Source organism: Hetaerina americana, unplaced genomic scaffold, assembly GCF_022747635.1.
Source record: "Hetaerina americana unplaced genomic scaffold, ioHetAmer1.1.p SCAF_9, whole genome shotgun sequence".
In the NCBI taxonomy this organism is placed as follows: domain Eukaryota; kingdom Metazoa; phylum Arthropoda; class Insecta; order Odonata; family Calopterygidae; genus Hetaerina; species Hetaerina americana.
Genome location: NW_027287538.1, coordinates 41,086,465 through 41,107,663, shown reverse-complemented (window position 1 = coordinate 41,107,663; position 21,199 = coordinate 41,086,465). Strand labels below are relative to the sequence as shown.

The 21,199-nt window shown below is 38.5% G+C and overlaps 1 protein-coding gene across 1 annotated transcript in view; it reads right to left on the bottom strand.

Moving 5' to 3' along the window:
• LOC139698824 (adipocyte plasma membrane-associated protein Hemomucin-like) overlaps nucleotides 1–10,901 on the bottom strand; it is a 77,180-nt gene extending 66,279 nt beyond the window's left edge. The window contains exon 1 of the mRNA XM_071597756.1: nucleotides 10,774–10,901. The gene's annotated coding sequence lies outside the window, so the exon portion shown is untranslated. The remainder of the gene's footprint in view (nucleotides 1–10,773) is intronic.
• Between the last annotated feature and the right edge of the window lie 10,298 nt (nucleotides 10,902–21,199).

Sequence of the window (21,199 nt, the reverse complement as noted above, 5' to 3'; positions counted from 1 at the left end):
TCATGAGCCGGAGTGATCCTGAATTGGAATGCGAGTGTTGCATCTACTATTCTTCGCGACAGTGTGGACTTTTAGGTCAACGGAAGGGAGTGAATAAAATACCTCTACGAAAACGCTCACTAAAGTCTTGGTTTAGCAGGTGTGACCGAAACAGAGGTCAGCTGAGTGCAGTTACTACTGTCATTGGCGCATTGACTGGTGTACGTGCGTGTATGTGAGTCACCTTGGTTCTGTGAAAGCGTTCGTCGCTGTCTCCGAAAGCATTGACGGCCGCCACGAGTCAGTTTGTCCATTCAGCCCATGCGCATTCGCATTGGGATAGCAGTAAGCGAGGAATTTCCCCAAGAAGCAAAAATAGCGCTTATTTTATCCTCATCATTCAACAAGTGCCTTAAGAACACCTCACAAGTGGACTAAAAGAATGCATCAAGAAATATTATGCGTTGGAGAGAAGGCAATTGATAAATGTGGACAACGTGATAGGTAAACCAAAATATTTATTTCCTAATTACTTTCAAAACTATATTGGAAAAAATGAATATGTACTGTATTTAAAAGAAATTATTTATTGCTATTTGAAACAACAATTCCTCATTTCCAACCATAATACGCATGCTAAAATGCTTTCCATGAGCCATTTAGTTCGTTCTTTATAGGTTCTTACCCATTTACATAGATTTTACAGTGAAAAGAGCCCTGAACATGCCACGGTAAGGTTTCCTATTCATCTAATGGTCAAAAGGTAGCATCTTTCATTTCTTTCCCCAGAGCCTATGCACTTTTCCGATAAGGGATTCATTAAGTACCTTCAAACATATCTCGGTTTGAATTATTCAAACATTGTGCTATTGCTACTGTCCGATAGATGATATCCAACTTTGCGAAATAATTAGAATTCTTTCTTTCGGTTAAAAATACAATAGTTTTATTTATATATATATATATTAAGTCAGCCCATGTCAACTCATGCCCATCCAAATACCTTTTTTTCAATGTCATGCCAACATTTTCAGAGTTCGAGAAAAAATTCCAGGGCTTCTGATTTCAGAAATCCAAAAAGGACATAATTTTTAAAAGATAATTAGCCAATTATTTACCCCTTGCTGGACACTGGGAATATGGTCAATGAACCACATTTGGAGGTTAAAGGGTCTTTAATTAGGTCGTGCATAATTGTATCTACACGTTGCGCGACGTTTATATTACACTGGGACCGAATAGGTTAACTGATGAGCAGCAAAGAAAATGGAAATAAATGCCGTATGTTTCAGAGATTACCGTCTCTGACAGTAATTGTCGCAGAAATCGCAAAAACTCAACCGGCTTCGATATTTCCAGGGAACCACCTCCACTAGCCACAGAATCGCGAATTGATTGCATTGAGTCAACTTCAAAAATGTATATGATTACACATATTACATTCCGTTGGTCTGTTTGTAAGTGTCCAGAGCCACCAATCCATTCACGGATGATTTTAAGTTACGTTCAAACAGATCCGACCACCCTTCGCGATTTATATTGGGCTAGGCGTATGCCACTATGAGGCCTTGATGAAGAAGCAGCAATTTAATTCCAGACCTTGTAATCAACATTGTTTTCACTGAATAAGGCGAATGGCCTCCGATGTCTCCTACTTAGTGATAGCAGCACAAAACGATTATAGAGGACAAATGGGACTTGAAAGTCAATCAGCGATAACGGAGACTTGAACGCACGACAGGAAATTGAGTTGGCGATTATCCATTCAAATATAAACTTCTTTCAACTTTTTAATTAATTGCCTGTTTTCGAAAGGTTCCAGATATTGTTCAATAAATATAAACACTGAAAATTAAATAACTAATTGTTCGGTTTAAGAAGACAGGGCTGTCACTCAGAAACATCTGTTACATTGCAGAAAAGGAAAAATAAAATCAGCATAAACTGTACTCGTATTTCATTGGATAATGCTTACGTAGAACATTTTCTTCTCTTTTACTATTTTAATGTTACGCATCAATATATTTGAGTGAAAATTTCAGCATTGCTAATAGTTTTCAAAACCTTTTCTTGTCATAATAGCTCCCAAAGACAATATAAGAAAAAACGATTGGGAGGAGATGCAGAGAATACCAAGAATTGTATTGTGCATCTAAAGCAAATAATGAGAATTATTAATGCAAAAGATATAGAGAATTGGCTCGCAAAGGCAAAGATTGAAAAACTTAATAGTATCAAACCAAACTACAGACTCACGCCTGGTGATGATAATGCACAGTTTCCTTAGAGGAATGAAAAGGATGCAGAAATAGCGAAGAACAGACTTCATCTGACTCCAAAACCTAATCTCCACTTTATTGCCGTCTTGACTAGAATATTTTATGTTGCCATGATAACCATATCTATTCCTTTCTCTTATGCCAAGGGAATTAATTCCGCAGTTGTCACACAAACTACTGCTAATCACCATTTCTTAAGGAATTCATGCGCAGGAGTCGTTGTGACAATTCGCTTCCTAGTTGCCTTGGTTCCTCAGATATGAGATTATAGCTCACATGCCATACATAATCGACTAGGGACTCTATTATATGTGCCGAAGAAGTCTAATCCTTTTAAAATGCAAAAGGACAGCATTCATTCAGCTATCAAAATATGGTATCGGAATACCGCTTAAGAATACAGCTTCAGATTCAAGGATGTTGGGGGGCCGCTGTGAATAGCGCCGGCGAACGCATAAATACCGAATTGCCAACACGCTTCGAAATCATGTCACACACTTTATCAACCAGAAAGGTATATCAGTTCGTCGATATGGCATATTAAGTTACGTTACCATATTTGAGCCCAGACCTAAGCTCGTCACCGGAGAACGTCCTTAATACGGGTAGGAAACGTACACGTCAATATCGTTTGAAACCACGACTAAGTCGACACTGGGAAGTAAGGGACGACTGGGATATCGACGAAGTGTTAACTGCAAATTATGTACCACAAGCTGGGGTCTTGTTTATTACCACATCCACGCATATATCACTGGCACTATAGCTGCCAACGACTAACGTTATCTTCAGTCCTGGGGAGTAATATCTCCAGAAATACGAGAATCCCGGACGGCAATTCCTCCTAAGCATATTCGAGGATGGTATGCGACGTGGTGGGCGAGCTCGTAAATTCTCGCCGGTAACTCCTCCGGCACGGGAGATATTTTTGCTTTTATGCAAAGATTTACCGAATTAACCTTTTACACAATAGAACAATACAAGTTACTCGTACATGCGTAATTACGAGGGCCCTTCATTTGATTTCTAATAGTGAACAACGGGTTTTAAGAAGGAAGACTAACAGTAAACATAACTATATATTGTGATTTCCACATTTTTTGGGCTGCGTCCGCGTATGTCGTTTAAATGTACATTGTACATTTAAACGACATACGCGGACGCAGCCCGAAAAATGTGGAAATCACCTACTCATCGCCGCGGAAACCTGCGAACGAACATAACTATATATTATTAGACTCATAAAATTATTCTAAAGCGTGCTTTTTTGTTTATTTTTCTCTTCGGTTTGTTTTTTAGTTTCCTTTAGGCCATCGCTAGGGCGTGTGGCAGGGGGTGATTACACACCAGACTAATTTTGACCCGAAATACTTTTTTACCCCTACCGCGGTCGGACAGTTTTATTCTGATCCCTTATCGTTCGTGTAAAAAATGACATCATATATCTCTATGTTCTAAACTTAATATCTCTAATTTTATTGGCATAATATCGCCTACCGTAGTGCAATAAGGCTATTAATACATTTTCAACATCATCGATGAAGATATCCTTCCAACTTATTCAAGTGATTTAATCTGTAATTTAACATTCGCTCCGCGAGTGATTCCCGCCGTAGCTCCTATAATCATTTTGATACGCTAAAAAATAATCTTGTAGAGCAACCAAGAAAGTGTTCTATTCCTGGTCGTAATAAACGTCCTTCCTACAGCAAACGAGTTTCCTAAATTTACTGGTTAAATTTTTATGACTATATGAGTAATACGTGCAAGTAAGTTGTGTTTATTAATACCTCCTATCGGAAGGGAAAAAGTACGTTTGCGGGGATTGACTTATGCAATAGTTATTCATGATTGGTTTTGCGCATGCTATAAATGATATCTGAATGTGGCTGCATTTTCATGTGTTATCACGCTGTGATGAAAACAAGTCAGCATTCTCTTACAAGTTACGTTGATCACCATGGAACAATTCCACCGCATCGGTTCCGATACCGAATCATGCATAATATAGTATCATGTTCCTGCGCGTGTTTGCTGAGGAGAAACCTCAGTGATAGAACGCTGCACTCTGAGACCCCAGACGATTTAATGGAAAGTGAGAATATTTCAAAGTACCTTCGCCACGCCAGGAATCCATCATAAACTCTGCAGACGGTCACCTTGTGCAACGACTACTTCCTGCTAGTAGGTTTGCGTTCAATTTAGACCCTCCTAAACACCCTCTGAAACAAGCGTAGTATCCTAGATTTCATGAAGAAACTTAATTTATTTTACCATGAACCATTCAATCCTGAGAATTAGCTTTACCTATTTACCAACGCCAGGGCAGTTTCAATCAACCTTAACTTTATGCTATCACCCACAATTCTAAATACGCATCACACGCAAGCGCCATTACATGCGTATGCAATCTAGACACGAGTTTTGAGTTAAAGGGACAAAAACTCGCTCTGTTCGTTTGCCAACATTGAATGCCAAATGATTCCTTCCAAAATCAGCAAATTAAGATAGAATACAGGGTAGCACATGTGATGACGGGTAAAGATCAATAAATAGCCAATTAACATAAGCAAATGACTTGATTGCTCTCAGTTGTCCAATCACTAGTCAAGTATAATACATTGGTTAAATTCAAGATAAATTTACCAACGCATCTACTAATTTTGCGTATCAAATGTCTGATTTCCACAGCAATCACTGTTTTTCAATATAGCATCAAAAATTGGAAAAATAAATTTTAACTTCTAAAAAACATTCCCAAAGAATAGATATAATTTTCCTATGAAAATTCATCCCGGTAAATTCTATTAGATTACACAAATATTAATTAGTGAAAATCAGTCTTCGACATCAGAGGTTCAAGAGCAGATGAAAGGACAGTCAGTCTAACCATGAAAAAAGTAAAAAGTTAAAAGTCAGTATACAAGCAACTACAAACTTTGATAACTTTTGCAATTTTTCAGATATTAGCCGGTGATTAAAACACAATGCGCACATTTTTATCATGGATCATGTGCTTAAAGCAATATGTTAATATAATAGTTTTTTGTGTCTCTATAAAGAGCTACCAATTATCCAGTATGTTTGTTCATTCATTCATATGTGCCAAGTAATTGTATTATGCTGTTACTGATCAAAGTGAGGAAAAACCATGCATCCATGCATAGTTAAATTCTCAAAAACCATGACCGAAAGGTATTAGAAAGCGCGAAATTTTAACATCTCATGTCTACCAATGCCATTTGATGAAGGTTTCTAGTCTACTTCTATCTATTAAAAATCTAATCACAGATGCTGCTATTTTTTCACAGCGGCCGAGACGGAAGACGCAGTTAAGATTACGATCAAACTTTGGATATTAGCCGATTTATATACATCGTACCTAATATTGAGAGCTGGTAATAGAAACAATTATGGACAGAATTTCTCTCTTTCATCAAATGCTTAGATAATACTTGTCGAAAAAACCCATTTTGTCGTATTTTCAATGACAAATGCGTGGAAACAACATGCTCAGAACCCAGCCAACGTCTTCAAAGTAATTTAAACGACAAATTTAAACCGTTTTACAGATGGACTTTTTTAAATTGTCACAGTTAATCAAATGTATTTTTGATTCGCTATAATCGCATATTCGCGATATTTGATCACTACAGATGGCCGAACCCCAATTGGGAGTCTTTTAAATTTTTCGCGAAACAAGGCGCGACCGTTGGCGGAAGAAGAAGAAAGTCTTACGGAAGGAAGACGCTCTTAAGAAGGAAAGTTGGTTTTTAATTGGTCACAGCCCTTGCGCGCGCTGAAACGGGTCAGAAGACAGACACCTCCCCCCTTCCCCAAACACCCAGTCTTACTCATCTGCCCCCATAGGATTACCCCTTCCCTCCTGCTAAAAGAGAGAGAGAGATAGATAGATAATATCACAGTTATTTTTTCATAGAAAAGATACAAATGAAAGTCTTGTCCGAAAGGAATACGAATTTAAAAAAATGAAAGTTTAGAACTCCAGGTTAGAAGGTAATCAAACAGTTTATGGACAAACGGTCAAACTATGGGAGGGAAGCCATAGAGGTTTATAACACCAAAACTAAAAAAAGAGATTGCGTCGATAATCCAGAAGAATGCGTGTTAATATTAAGTGCAAACAAAGTTTTGAGGAATCATAATACACGCAATAGACTTTTACGTCACTCTTCTTGCAGAAAATCAAAACATTGAATACTGAAAAATTAAGCAATTACTACTTCATATTTAGAGTTGACCAAAACGATTGGACATTAAAGTTGCGTAAGTACACTCTTTTTATCACTGATTCACAATGAATAAAACCCACAATTAGCAACAGAGTACATAATTGTTAGTCGGCATCCGAGGCAGAAATAAAAAATTAGCACTTATTATACATATCTTACGCTTTTTCAGTTAATACTGCGAAGACCGAAAGTTTTACCGCAGCGCTTGAATCAATACTACGTGCAAGTTTTCCCGTAGTAGTTGATGGTGCTTTGAATAGGTATTACAGAAGAATGATTATCCTTAAGCAATCTCACTTCTTCTCTGAAAAACCTACTCTCTGGAAAAAAACGTGTCAAAATTCACGGCCTGGCAATTATTTTTTTTCTTTCCGCATATTCATTCAGTGATCCCTATGTGGGCATATTTTTGCGAAACCATTGCATTTTGTAGAGCATTTGAAAACCACATAAACATATTGTTTATGGCACCTTGAAATTCCCTAAGCCATTACATTTTCACAGTCATTTGTTGAGGGCATTGTTGATGAATCAATGTCAAGTATGCGGTCGGTGCTTTCAACAAAAAGAGTCCTCCCTATAGACCACGCGTGCCTACGTAACATGTGGTAATGAGTTATATTTCGAAATGCAAACGAGCTAAAAGGCAAACACAACACTTGTAACGACACGGCAAAAAAAATGCTTTCAACAATCACCAACGCGGTCAAAACGAAGTAAAACTAGGACATAGGAGGTGGGGTGTCATCTTCGGCCTCCTGAACGACGGGTAACAGAAAATGTTTTTACTTTTCTATGGTTCTGCCTTTGATACTGAAGACAAATAGAGGAAGAAGGCGAAGGCTATAGAATTTCCGGCGGCGACTCAACTTGTCCAACAGTAGCTTAGTATGCACGCTTCGAACTGATTGATAGGTGACAAGAATTTCTACAACCTAACAACTACATTTAGGCACGGCGAGCAATTTCGTGTCCCTTGATCGTACGAAATCATGCCAAAAACGTCTAGACACGTGACTTCCAACACACCTTCAAATCTCTGTTTATTCTAAATCTCATTCGCTGTCACAACTGGAAGACACAGTAGACCCTAAGAGACTACAACGAGCGGAAAGGTCTATAAAATGATACCCATAAAATGGCGAGAGGAATATCAACGCGAAGAATAACCGGCCATACACCACATAAATCGGACCGATTAGGCTATGCTGTTTTTTTCATACAATACATACACTACAGTACAAGAAATGAATAATTGGAACTACGCTAACCAAATTTATGGTTTAACTGTTCTACCCACACCGAGTAGACTCAACCATGAGAGTACGCAAATCGTTCAAAGCTTTCGGTGTGCACGATATAACTCTTAATAATAACAGAGACGATTATATCCCTCAAACCTAAAAGCGCCTTCGAGAAAAAATCCAGGGACGTTAAAAAAAGAGAACACTGCCACGTACTATCCAATACGACTTCATGGATTCAATGGCATCACTTCCGGCTTTAAAAATGCAGTTAACCCAAAAATGGAAAAAAACAACTTCATTGTTACTCAAAGGCACAAACAAAAAAGTAATATCTATTAACAGAAAGTGGTGGTGATCCAGGAAACTACTAACGGCAGAAATATAATCATGCTTACAAAAGGTGTATTAGAAAGGAGATTCCTATGCAAAGGAGAAAAAGTTAAAGTTATAAGGCAAGAGCCTGTTGGGGAGGATTTTGATAAAGTTTGATTTATACTAATATATCTATTTCCTCCGGTAAATCTATAATCCTAAATAGAGAAATCAGGTTTTGGGGACTAATCTAACCGCATTGAAATAGAACAGATATGTCGTAGTATCTACGGCTTATATGTCAATTTACGGTAGCATCAATTCCATCAGTGGAATATAGGGTTTCTATACCAATATCTAAAATTTTCCAATCATTTCAATCAAATTTTCTGAATTTCCAGGTTTCATACTATATTTCCGACTTTTTCAGCTTCTAGATATTTTACATACTTGCTGTAAAACTGAATCAACGAAGGTGTCATTTTGGGATGGCATTAAGCTAAATTAACTATTAGCTTGGCCGGGAAAAGATCAAACCCCGTGATATTAGACGCTTGCGAATTCTTAGTGAGTGGGGATCACGATGTTTCAAGGAGCAAATCAGAAGCAAACGCGGAAGAAACTTTATTTCATCAGTTTCTGGCCCATTGTCCGGTAGGTATTTTTTTTTCATTCGTGGACCACTTCCTCAAACAAGTCTCAAGAGAATGCAACGTCACGCTCACTTTCATCTTTATCACGCGGTTCGGAGGGGTTAGCCCAGATTTTTACACTCTGAAATTGTTGCATTGAAATGAATATTAGCGGATAACTCCGTTCCTGTTGCAGCTTCTCCCGCAGTTTCTTGGAGTTAGCCCATCTGAGACTGTCCATTGTTCCAGGAAGTCACAAGGGTATTCCTCAAAGACGGAATTAATTGATATGCATACATCATAAGCAGTACGATATTAAGCGCGGATGCGCCAACTCCACCCGCATTTAGTCTTTGATCGACAAGGTTCAAAAAAGCGAAATTGTAGAATAATCGAAAAATTATCTTGGAAAACATATTTCGTACCAACGAACTAAGTATTCGTGACACAAACTCATCAAAACTATCATAACTTGTTTGAAATTAATAACAGGCGAAGAACTGTCATTTTAATTATGAATTTATAACCCCATTAAAACTTTGAACGCCAAATTATCGTCAAATTATGGCTCTAAAAAAATAATCGTTTCCACACAAGTTTAAAAGGAATTATTGAAGTGGGCATATCACCACTTGTTCAATGCCGCACGAAAAGCTGATTGACTAAGCAGTAAAAAAATAAACTAAAATGAATTTTTATAATAGAAACAGCTCATAAGGAAGGAAAACGTTTCCATTCTATAATTTTGTGTCGGCGCAATATTTTTTCCATTATTCGGTCTTCAATTTTGTTAACATGAAACAGAAGGTATCAGTCTCTCCTCAAGACAAAATTCATGTATCATACCGACTCAGACAAAGATTAAATTGCACGAAAAAGGGCAAGATCTTATTTTTCCGGTTCTCTTTACTTATTCATTTATGAGATAATAATGTTTTCTGAGATTTGAATTCTCTCACTTAGGAAATGTACCGAAATTTACACCGCAAATCGCATATTATGAATTGCTATACTGCTATACCTTATTCCTTTGAAATTTACACTTAACTAACTGTTATATTTAGTTGCTCTGCTATAAAGCAATACCTCGTGATAAGGGTTCACGCGATAGGGGAGACTGGAGGTGCTAACCTATTTTGTGTCATGTGACTTTGAGGGCTATGACCGACAGGTTTACGTCTTAGAAAATTCTAGTAAACCTGGTAAAATGTAATTTTATTGAAAGAAGGTTCTTGCTCCTTAAATTTACAGACACCCTGACAATCATTCACGGACCTCCAAGGGCTTCTTGAACCGCGGATTTAGAACTCCAAACCAATGTCTTAGCCTCGCACTCGAAAATTGAGACTAATATTTTCCTTTCTTCTTCTTGGATGTTTTCACACCGAAAGGAACTCCTGCGTGCCTATACTACTTTAAAACTTATCATCCCAAAGTTGGCTTCAATAGGTGAGGATAGAGTCACTTCTTGCATTACAGCACGTGGGAAGGACTCATTTAGTACCCTAGGGTTAAGGGAGCCAGTTCCTTACTCTTTACTATCGGCCGATTCCGAAAATACATATATTGGGTGCACATAAGTGAAAATATTTCCAAGGGGGTTTTTACTTTGTGTTCCCGATGATTAAAAACGGTGTATTTTTTACTTTTCATTTAAAGAAACACGGAATATTCAATATACGAGTTGAAATCCAGCAAGAAACTATAGCCAAAGGTATCAAAACGCAAGTGTTTCGTTCATCAAGAGATGTGGGACCCGGAACACAAAATTTCAATGCACTCCCACAATTTGACGTCGTAGCTGCCAATTTTGCTTTCACCGTTTCAACAGTTGAATCCCTTTCCAGCTGACTGCCAATGGTGGTTTTTTTCGCCCCTTTTTTATCCCTTCCCAATAATGCTGCCCACCAAGAAGGATTTTATTATGGCACGATCGTATTATCCCGGCTCAAGCGTCCGATTCAACTCGGTTTATGTCCCATCGGCCGTCGTGGTGCGGTGGAAGGAGGCGGGTGTAGAAAAAGGGGATGTGAATCGAACCGGCCCCGAAACAGGTCGAAACGCAGCTCACCGTTCCAGCGATTTGATGTCCAGCCCTCCCTCGGCGATCTCCCGGCATGACACGGACCCACGTGATGTTCGTGGAAGCACCCGGCTGGCTGCCCCAAGTGCACTCCCGGAAGACCCGACTGTGCAGACTTGTCGCCGCGACGAAGCACTCGCTAGGGACTGCGGCCGAGAGAGGAGTAGCGGGAGGTCCTTACGACACGCGCCGGACGAAGGGGAAAGTTTTCTCCTTCTCTGACTCGTCGCCCTACCGCCCCGGAACGCCCCCCCCCCCCACACTCTCCCTCCGGAAGCCCCCTCCCGGCCACTCGGCAAACCCCCAATACTCCCTTTCGCCCCCCCACACACAACTCCTTGACTGGTTGACGCGGTATAGGGGGGAGAAAGGATTTCCCACTGTTGAGTGATATAAGAAATAGAATTCGGGTCACCTGGAACCTTGAAAAGTTCACACACGAGGCTGAAGTGCAGCCGCACCTCGGGACCATGAGTCAATTAACCCAAACCTTGACCCCCAAGGAGCCAAGAGGTTGGACGTAAAGGAGACGATCATTCGCATTCGCCATGGTTGCATTGCGAGTGAAAACAAAAACTATTTAGTTTTTAGAGTTGAAAGCGATGAAATCGTAATCCATAATTCCATTCATTTAATTATAATTTAGCTAGTCCCGTTCTACTTTCCAAGAGTAAAACATGCCTATTACTGCCATGGCAATGGCAATACGATACCCATGGGGAGGGAGAGGATTTCGTGGTCCCAGAGAATATCTCAGACACTATACATCTTCAGAAAACTGGGGATTTTTTAACGCCAGGCAAAAGAATGGCCTCTGCAACATCACTTTTTTCTCATTGTATTCGCTTTCATCACTCAATCGCGGAGCTACGTCACTCTTCTTGTTCACATCATTCAGTCATTTGCTAGAGAATGTTTTTCAGATCATACATATACACAGAATATTTCGTTTTTGTACCAAGTTCCTTACGGCCAAATTTCTATTTGAGGGACAAAATGAAAATTTCTACGAGTCAATTGACGATTTTTCAAGCAATTCTTGTTTTATTTTCAACCATGTGGCGCTGAAGCAGGGTATCATTGACTTTTTTACATCCAGAGTAAAAGGGATGGAAACTCCCGTCTCCTTAGTTGGGGTAACGGACAAAATAAACAGTATATCATTGTAGCATAACTAAACAAACAAAATTCTTAAATTATTAAATTGATTGCGCACCCAGTAAAATTAGGAAGCATCCTAGAAGAGATAGTATAAGACGCAAATACTTATTTAGACATATGACCTTGATAAAACTTCCGCAACCTCGGAGATATCCATGAGAAATTGGTTGTGTATAACTGTTGCCATGTTATTTTGAGCCCTCGTCTTCACATGAATGACACATTATTTTTCATATCAAAATCGTTAGAGGCAAATTCATTGCCCTAGTTTTGTCTAGATAGACCACAGAATCTCTCAACAACATACTTTCCAAGCAAATTTCTTTATCCCCTTATATATCACGTCACTCACATCCTTCTCTATTGAATATTAATAAATAACTGGTTGGTATAAAAAATATCGGGGAAAATTTCGGAAAAAAAGAATTATTTCAGGTACTGCAAAAATGCCAAGAAATTCTTCGACGTACATCCCTTGAGTGGCGGCACACTTTTGCCAGTGCCTTATCTGCAACACGAAGGCTCGCTGGTAGGCGGATCCCGGAAGGTCCTTAGGGTACGCGTGCAAACTTCTTTGATAGCACTTAGGGTCCCATGGTGGTGTTCTTTGAGGAAGGTAACCTCACTTTTCACTTTTGTGTAGTAAATAGTAGGAATAGGAAATTGACTGATTTTATTTGACTGCCTGATAATGAAAAGAAAGGATTGATTCCCTATTCGCCACTCGTACCTCCACAGTCTTAGACATCAAATTTCGCAAAACCCTCCTTCCCCTCCAGTCTACCTTGTCGCTCATTAAAATAGCCCAATTTTGTCGAACATCTCATCGTATTTTCCTATCACTCAAAGGATTTCATGTAGTGTTTCCTTCTTTGCATTTACAGGTCCCATAGAAAGTATCACTGTAGTTTATGGCGGTAGCTAGAATAGCAATCCCTTCCGACAAGAAAACAAAAAGCGACACCTAAGACTTTTTGAAAGGTACAGGACACTCATGTTTGCTTATGGATCTTCAAAATCATTATAACCCCACAATAATTAGAAGATTTGAGCTGCTGGATAAAATAATTGTTATATTAGCACTGAAATATTAAAATATTTGTCTCCCGTCGCAAACTTCGATATCACAATAAAATTAAGGTAATGAACTGCACCAAATCAAAAGGAAAACCCCCATCATCACCTTCCATTCCTCTTACCAACACATCAATTTGGCCTTAAGTCACTTAATTAAGCTGGTGAAAACATGAACATGGAGCGTAGCATTTTACGGTTCAAAAACATGGCCGGAGAGAGAAAAGAATAAGCGTGGATTTAAGGCTTTAGAGATGTGGGTGCGGAAGTGGATGGAAAATTTGAAAAGAACTGGCGGGAGAAGAGAAAGGTGCTAAGTAAAATTCAAAGAAGGAAGATAAAATGAATGTAGACCATGCGGAGCAGCAATGGAAAGTTGAGGATTATGGAGGGGAGAATGCTGAGTGTACGAAGCAGAGATGAGTGAAGAATAGGCATGCTCGGTGAAATGGAGGCAGGATCTCCGTAAGAGTTGAGGAACTATTTAATGCTATCCTGGCTTTAGAGTATTTATTTTGGGCATTGTTTAACAAATTCGCTTTTAAATACAGCAATACTGAGCTAGTGAATTAATCAAAAACCTACCATTACCGGTGGACGACTACTGATAAAACAAGGCTAACGCCTCAACACGGCCAGCCGGTCACTATCTCCTGCCCTGACAGGTCACGGGGTATACCCCGTGATTTTGCAGATGCACTTGAATTGAAAAGTGTTCAATGAAACGGTATGGTCGGTAGAATCAAAGTCGATGGCTGTTGAAAATATACGTGTATAAATGGTAGTATGCGTGAAAAGAATGAGAATAATTGCTGCTTAAGCCGAGGGAACACGGAAGTTGGCGTATCATGTTTAATAAGGAAAAAATAATGAATGCAGAAATTTCGTCAAAGAAGGTAAGAAAGAGTAGAGGGGCAGGAGTAGAAAAAAAATTAAAATTGGAGAATGGAGTTTTCGAGGAAAGCAGGAAGCTATTTTGTATACCGGTAAAAATGTGCGAGCAAGGATATGAAGCAAAGAAACGTCCGCCTTCCAGAATAAGAGGCAATGTTACCTGGGATGAATGGGGAGTTAAGAGAATTAAAGATAAGATTTCTGAGAAAGTTCGCACTCAAAGTTGCGCAAGAATTTTAATTTATATTCAGTAAGACGAATTTAGGTTTCACTTACTCACGACTTTAATATACCTAAATGCAACCCTTCTTTAAGTTTTGTAATGATCGAGCAACCTAGGCTTAATCCTTCTCTTGACCACATCATTACAAGTAATGTCATGACATTAATTCACAGTGACAACCTTAAATCTAAAAAATAGCACCGCTTTGAAAAAAACCATGTACTCATTCAGTTAAGCCTTTAAGGCTCTCCAAATGTTATTCGTTATTCATAAAAGGATTGAATACATTCTCTAAATAATATTCTTAAATCATAAAGGCACAGCATGATGAATGTGTTTGACTCTGGATTTTATTCAAGCTTCCGATAAAGTCCTTCTCGATTACACTGATACACAACCTGCAAGGGTGTGGAAGAAAGGGAAAGATAATAAACTGGATAAACGACTTTCTTTCCAAGCGCAAACAGAGAATAACAAAGGTCTCGCGCTCCTACATCGTACAAGTAATTTCCGGTTTTCCTCACGGACTCGCAATTTCACCCTAGTCGACTCAAACTGCCGCAATGACGCGTGGCAGGATGTGCTAGGACATAAACCATGAAGAGAGGAAGGGAATATGTATGTAAAGTGTGATTCAGACTTATTGCTCGTGTTTGTGTTCTGATCGCGAATTCTACCAGGGAAAAAATAACACTTAAATCCATATACTTGACAGCTTATTCATATGCTATCTCTATGCTAGGCAATACTTGTGTAGTGTGGGAGTTAAATTATTTCCTCCATGCCACGATTAAAACCACTCGATAAACATTTTTGCTGGATCACCTAGTTAAATTTGGCGATTAATTTTCGACTCTCCATAACCCAAATACGGTAGTTATTGTGGCCCCAATTCTCCCATTGCACAATTTTTGCATTATCCAGGTAACTCGTCTATATAGTTTGGGCAAGAAATTCTAAAAGCAGTGTTTGTTTTGAATGAATCTCAATTGCCTATCAATATACTCGTACGATGTGCGGTGTAAATAATGAGAAATGGCGCCTAACTTAGATTCACTCTCACTAATTTTACCATCGATTCCATTGCATATACACAGCTAAAATGCTTGAGTTGTCCGACTAACTCGTACTAACGCTCACACATTGGAATTTGATTTAGCCCACCTAAATTTGAGAATCGCTACGCTTTCATGGTCTTTCGTGGTTTTTTTAATCCCTTGCTCCTCAAAAACCATGTCGTAATATGATAACAAATAATTACAACACTAAGCTGAATTAGTAGCCTAAGAGTTTTCCTTCTCAATCCAATTACCAATTATATTTATTTTAACCAAATGACTGCGAGCGTGATAGATCAAGAAAAAGTAATCATTATTAAGAGCATAGCAGACAAGACATTTTTTATGGACTCAGAGACTAAGCACTGGAGAACACGGCACTAAGTGCCGCGATATCACACACTAGCTTAAGTTTTTTTTTTACTCCTCAAAAATTCTAAACTCCTCCATTCCGTCCAATATGCTTATTGTTTTCCCGACCCTACATCGCTTACAAATAATTAATATGAGTTTAGACGAAAAATATGAGATTTGTACTCGTCAGAGCATACGTTTCAGCTTAGATTTAACAAATGCACCCAAAATATGATTCAAAGGTTTTCCTGGCAAAATGAAATAAAAGTAGTGCTGTTCCCTTGAAATTCAATTGAAATAACTTGAGTGAGACATGGTCGCGGGACTTAAAAATTTTATGTAAAAAAAAGAATAAAGTCCCAGTTTTGGATTCAGAATTCGAATAAAAATTCATTTCGCATAAACATTAACTTCTATAGTAGAACTAAAGTCATACTTCATAATTTTCAGAAACATAAAATGCTCAAAAACATTTTTGACAACTTCTCGTTTCTTGATAAAGGTATTTGAAAGGTTTTACTTCGATTTTTGGTGGTAAGGCAATGCTAATGTGCTAGGGGACTCATACTTAATTCAAATGGCAATATGACTACGTACGTCCGATCAACGGAGGTTTGTGATGTAGCGAGACGGATTCCCCAGGAACTTTCTCAATGCCTAGATTTCCCAACATTTTACGTAATCAGAGGAGAGCTGGTGACGCCATTTTAGAAACACATGTGTGAGCTCTTGCTCTTACTTATAGCCGTTCATTAGTAAGAGGATAAAATGAGACATTTTAACCGAGGAGCTACCGAAGATTCTGGAATGGATTATGATAGTTGGACCCCCTTGAGCATGAGCTGGCAAAGCAATGACAAGAAGTAGATGGAATACTGCATTATCTTTATCGTAATATGCACCCCTTAATGCAGTGTAGTCCGATTTTTGACCCCCGTTGATGCACAAATGATTAGATCGTAGGAATTTAAAACTATTGGGTTACGATCCTAGCAGCGCTTGATGTTTTGGGTACGCCGTTAATTAGGTAAATTTTAGGTTTATACCTCCTGATCTCATAGAAATGAAAATATATGAAAATATTAACATTTAAAAAATAAAACCTGATTAAATAAGATTTTTGAACATTATTTGATATTAAAAGTAAGTTTCTTTCATAATTCGTTAACTCGCATTACGACAAAAAATACTAATATTAAAAATAGCTTCATTGAAAACTATTTGAAAAAGAATAAAATTCAACATACACAATCAGGGCCATTACCTAAATTATATTCTAGGCTCATTGCTTCTCCGTTGGTTTATCTAGCGTAAGCATGAGAACAGGCGGGGTCAAGTGGCATCGTTTCATTGGTGCGCTTATTCGTAAGTCTGTGACAGTTATTGCCCCTCGCTGAGCCTTATCCATCGTTATCTCAGTGACGTGGAAGTGTAAGAGGTCGTTATTGGATAATACTCGCCAGCTGGTATTCAGTCTTGTGATGTTATAATCGGACTGGGATATCGTGAAACTTCCATTGAATGTAATCTCTCGCCCTCTTTATCATTAGCTGTTTCGATCGACAGTGCGTCATTCCTTAATTGTAATCACAAATCCGCACTCCTAGGACAAAACTAATCAAAGCTTGATAAAGGTTCGAAGAATTAATTTGATATCCATCAACAGCTACGATCACATCGCACTTGGTTGAAGTTTATTTATTAAAAGTAAAATGTATTGCATTTACTCACGCTGTATATCTTAATGCTCAACATACATTTGCTCAAGACATGTCATCGTTTCAAAGTATTCTGTATTTAAGGCAGAGATTACATGGTTCATCGAGAGCAATTATCGTCTCTCGAAGCACCAACTTACCTTCAGGGCATGTCTCAAAAATAGGAGAGTGATTTCCCCCCTCCCTGATCTGGACGCCTGGAGAGGCGATAAAGTTGGTGGGAGGAGGTCTTGGGAAAGCAGCGCGACTAACGTCAGTTGTCTGCGGGTTATTACAGTGTGCGGATCGCTGCTAGACTGTACCTTTGTTCGGGGGTCGCGTCACGAATGCACACTTCCATGGAGCAACTATACGCGATAACCTTTTGCGTTAAGCTAGGAAACTCGGGTTTGGATACCATGACCATAGTTGAGGATACTTTCGGAGATGAAGTAATGTTTGGTTTTCCGCTGGAAAAAAATGTTTTGGGAGGGTAGAGGAAGTTGACGACGAGGGACGCTCAGGTCAGCGACACAGTGCGATGAAAATGTGCAAAACGTTAAAGACATGCTCAATCCGATCTACGCCTAGAGTCTGTAGAGTCCGAACATGGAATCGCAGGACTTCTTTTTGTTCCAAGAACAAAAAGGAGCTTGAAATATAACCATTTTGTAACGCTGGATAACGCCAAAGAGGCCGTGACGAGATGCCTAAACGAAATTCCTGTTCACACCTTCTAGGAAGCGTATTTTGATTGGCATAGGCACTGTGGCATCTGCGTGTGGATACACAATGGCGATATTTTAAAGAATTTTGTAATTTTTACTTTTATCTACTATAACATTTTTTCACAGGTTTATTCTACTTATTTTTGGGACAGACCCTGTATACACCATGCTTTCAATCAATTTTCGCAGACAATATTTTCAGAAAATGGGCAATAGTTATATAAAATAGGGGTACGGGATTTTTCCTTACTCTGCCTGACTACTAAATGGTGACCTAGATGACTGAGGGCGATTTCTTAGGGAGGCATACATTTTCTGGTGAGGTGCCCATGGAGATTTGTGTGGCCGGAACGAGTCCCCACATTGTGTACAGACAATTACATGAAGGGATCTCGGTCACCCAAGTGGGGACGCACTTTCAGAACGTCCATAACGACCATGAGTTATAACTATCACCGCTGCTAATTACGGCGTAGTAATCACCAAATGCTTTCTCAATGTCACCAGAAGACGAGAAAATCTACCATATCAGGCAACATTTTGAGCGAGGGGCACATATTACTGTTATCAAAATGGCAATTACGAATATGCATCAACCGTAATTGTGTGCCACAATAATACACTTTTTTTCGCGGCCAAAAATTAATATAGCAGTGAAAGCGATTAAATGGTTCTCCTGCTCAAATCGAGTTATTTAGAATGCACTTAGGTACCTGCACAACTGTGAAAGAGAACTTATTTGGGGAATTCTAATGCGTATCTTAGGAGAAGACCCTGGTGTACGTGGTCAAGTTCTCTTTTTGAATAAACACAGCTCTATCACCGAATATATCTGCAACTTTAAAACTTAAAGAGGAATTTTGTGTAAATACTTTATGCATAACTATTTACCATTTATTAATCTAATACATGTTTAGAATAATTCTCATCATTTTTCTGAAATTAATATTTAGTTACTTGATATTTGATTATATCATTAGTTTTACTAACGGACGTAAATACCCAAGCTCTCCTCGCAGTAGTAAATAAATCTAATGCAAACCAACCAGCAAAGGCACTCAGAATAACAGTGGATTACAAATTAGTATAATCTTCTTCCATGTTGGCTACTAATCTCCTGCTTTGCTATGGCGTTTATAATTTTAATTACAGAATCGAGATTAATTAAAAAACGAGATAATATTTGTTCTGAACTGGAATGTAAATTTGTGTGTAAACTTTCAAAATGAATAAAACATGTATATTTTTGAGATTATATGATGACTATCTTGGTCGACGTAGTCAACAGGGTAGAGTGATGGGCTACTGATCTCAGAGCTCAGGTTCGATTCCGGGTGACGCCTCTGCTTCACCCAAGCTGTTTTTTTCGGATACCATATCTTCCTGGGAAACCATAGGCGGCACAGGTAAAGGCACGGATCCTCCTGCACTGATGTGTGAGTGTTTACACGTCATTGGGCTTGGCACTAGGTGAGCTATCAATGCAACCTCCAGCTTGATAATGTTGTATAATGACTATCGGTAGAAGACAGGGTAGCGAGTTTGGGAAAAATATTGTTTTCGGCTGGAACGTCATTACATTACTGGATTTCCACCACGAAGGTTTGGATTCAAAACCTGGGGCTAGCTTATTTTTCAGTAGAATCTCAATTGTTGACTGAGTACATTTACCTTAGTATCATGTGGAGAGAGAGCATTTCAAGCGCAGTGATCCTACCGTCGAAGAGGATGCTGAGCTCTGCACCAAGCGGCTTCATTTTGAGTAGGGTACTGTGTTCGTCAGTCGCCAGCCCAAATAACTATTCTGTATCGTGTCAACTCACATTGATTTTACAGGTGATCTGCAAGCATTGTTAAAAAGAGGATTCTTTATAGTCAAAATACTTATTGTACTTCGGAGTGTACTTTAAAAGTCAAAGGAGTACATGTATTTTAATTATAGAAACCAAAAGTGTAAAAAAGTCTGATTATTTCAGAAGCTTTATGCAGGGAAAATTCGACCAACAAATGATATTGACGGCTAGTTCAACTCAATAAGTCACCTTCATTAGTTTTGACGACACATTCATTTTATTTTAATGAATGGTTTTAAATGACAAGGTATTGTCCTGGAACAATACCTTGTCATTTAACCTTACATTGACCCAAGAAAGACCTCTCAGAAATTCAACATTGGCTTTTCATTTATACTTCAGCATAACGACATACATGGGCCACGTGCCCTTGGCCCGAATATAGTATTACGAGAAGAGGAAACGCGGGAGCAGAAGCTGATGAACTGTGCTCGATTCCTAGAATTGTCCAGTGACAACTGCTTCTTATTTCATGCTCAGGATTAAAGATTAAGACAATAATATTGTACGTTTTTTTTATATTTCTTGATAGCATGCCATTATCTTCTATCACTATGATCCTGAAGAAAACAATGTAGAACGAAATTCGATTTAAAACCTTATTGTGCGCATGAAATTAAACAGGAATACGATTTTGTTGCCTGGAAAGATTTATAGCGTGTTGTAAAGTGAAACAATGAATGTCATCTTTGAAAAAAAGTAATAATTCCGTTTTTTCCCGTTATGATTATGGGATTGAAGAAACAGCGACGACATTATATGGGGGCGAGTTGAATGTCATCGATAGCTTCATAAGTCATTACATTTTTCATCGTCCGATAAAGTCCGTCGATATTCTCATCCCTATAAAAATGCTAATACACTGAATAAAATTATGATAATTGATATATGGTAAATTAAGCAATGAGAAAAAGCAAAGTTTTCTAGGAAACATACGAAATTAAATTGATTTTCTCGAGGGGAACTTTTTAAAGGGTTGATCTGTAACTCCGTCATTGTATATACACGAAGAAACGAATTCAAAACAGAAAATTTATACGAAGGTTGCTATTAATATTTTGAACCTTGACAACACTAAGTGCTTTAGGCACCATCTGACTTTTCCAACTGAAAGTTTGACCCTTTTAACGCTTTTTTGAGAACACTTTGTCGTTTGATCATAACTTTTGTTGTTTACGGTGACTTGAAAATGTTGTATCAGCGAAAAAATGGAATTAACTCGTGAACACTTTCATGCGATGATTTTTTACGACTTTCGACATGGATTATCAAGACAGGAGTGCATCGATCAACTTACTTCCACTTTTGGCTATGAAGCCCCATCCTTTGCCTCTGTGAAATACTGGTATAATGAATTCCATCATGACGGCTA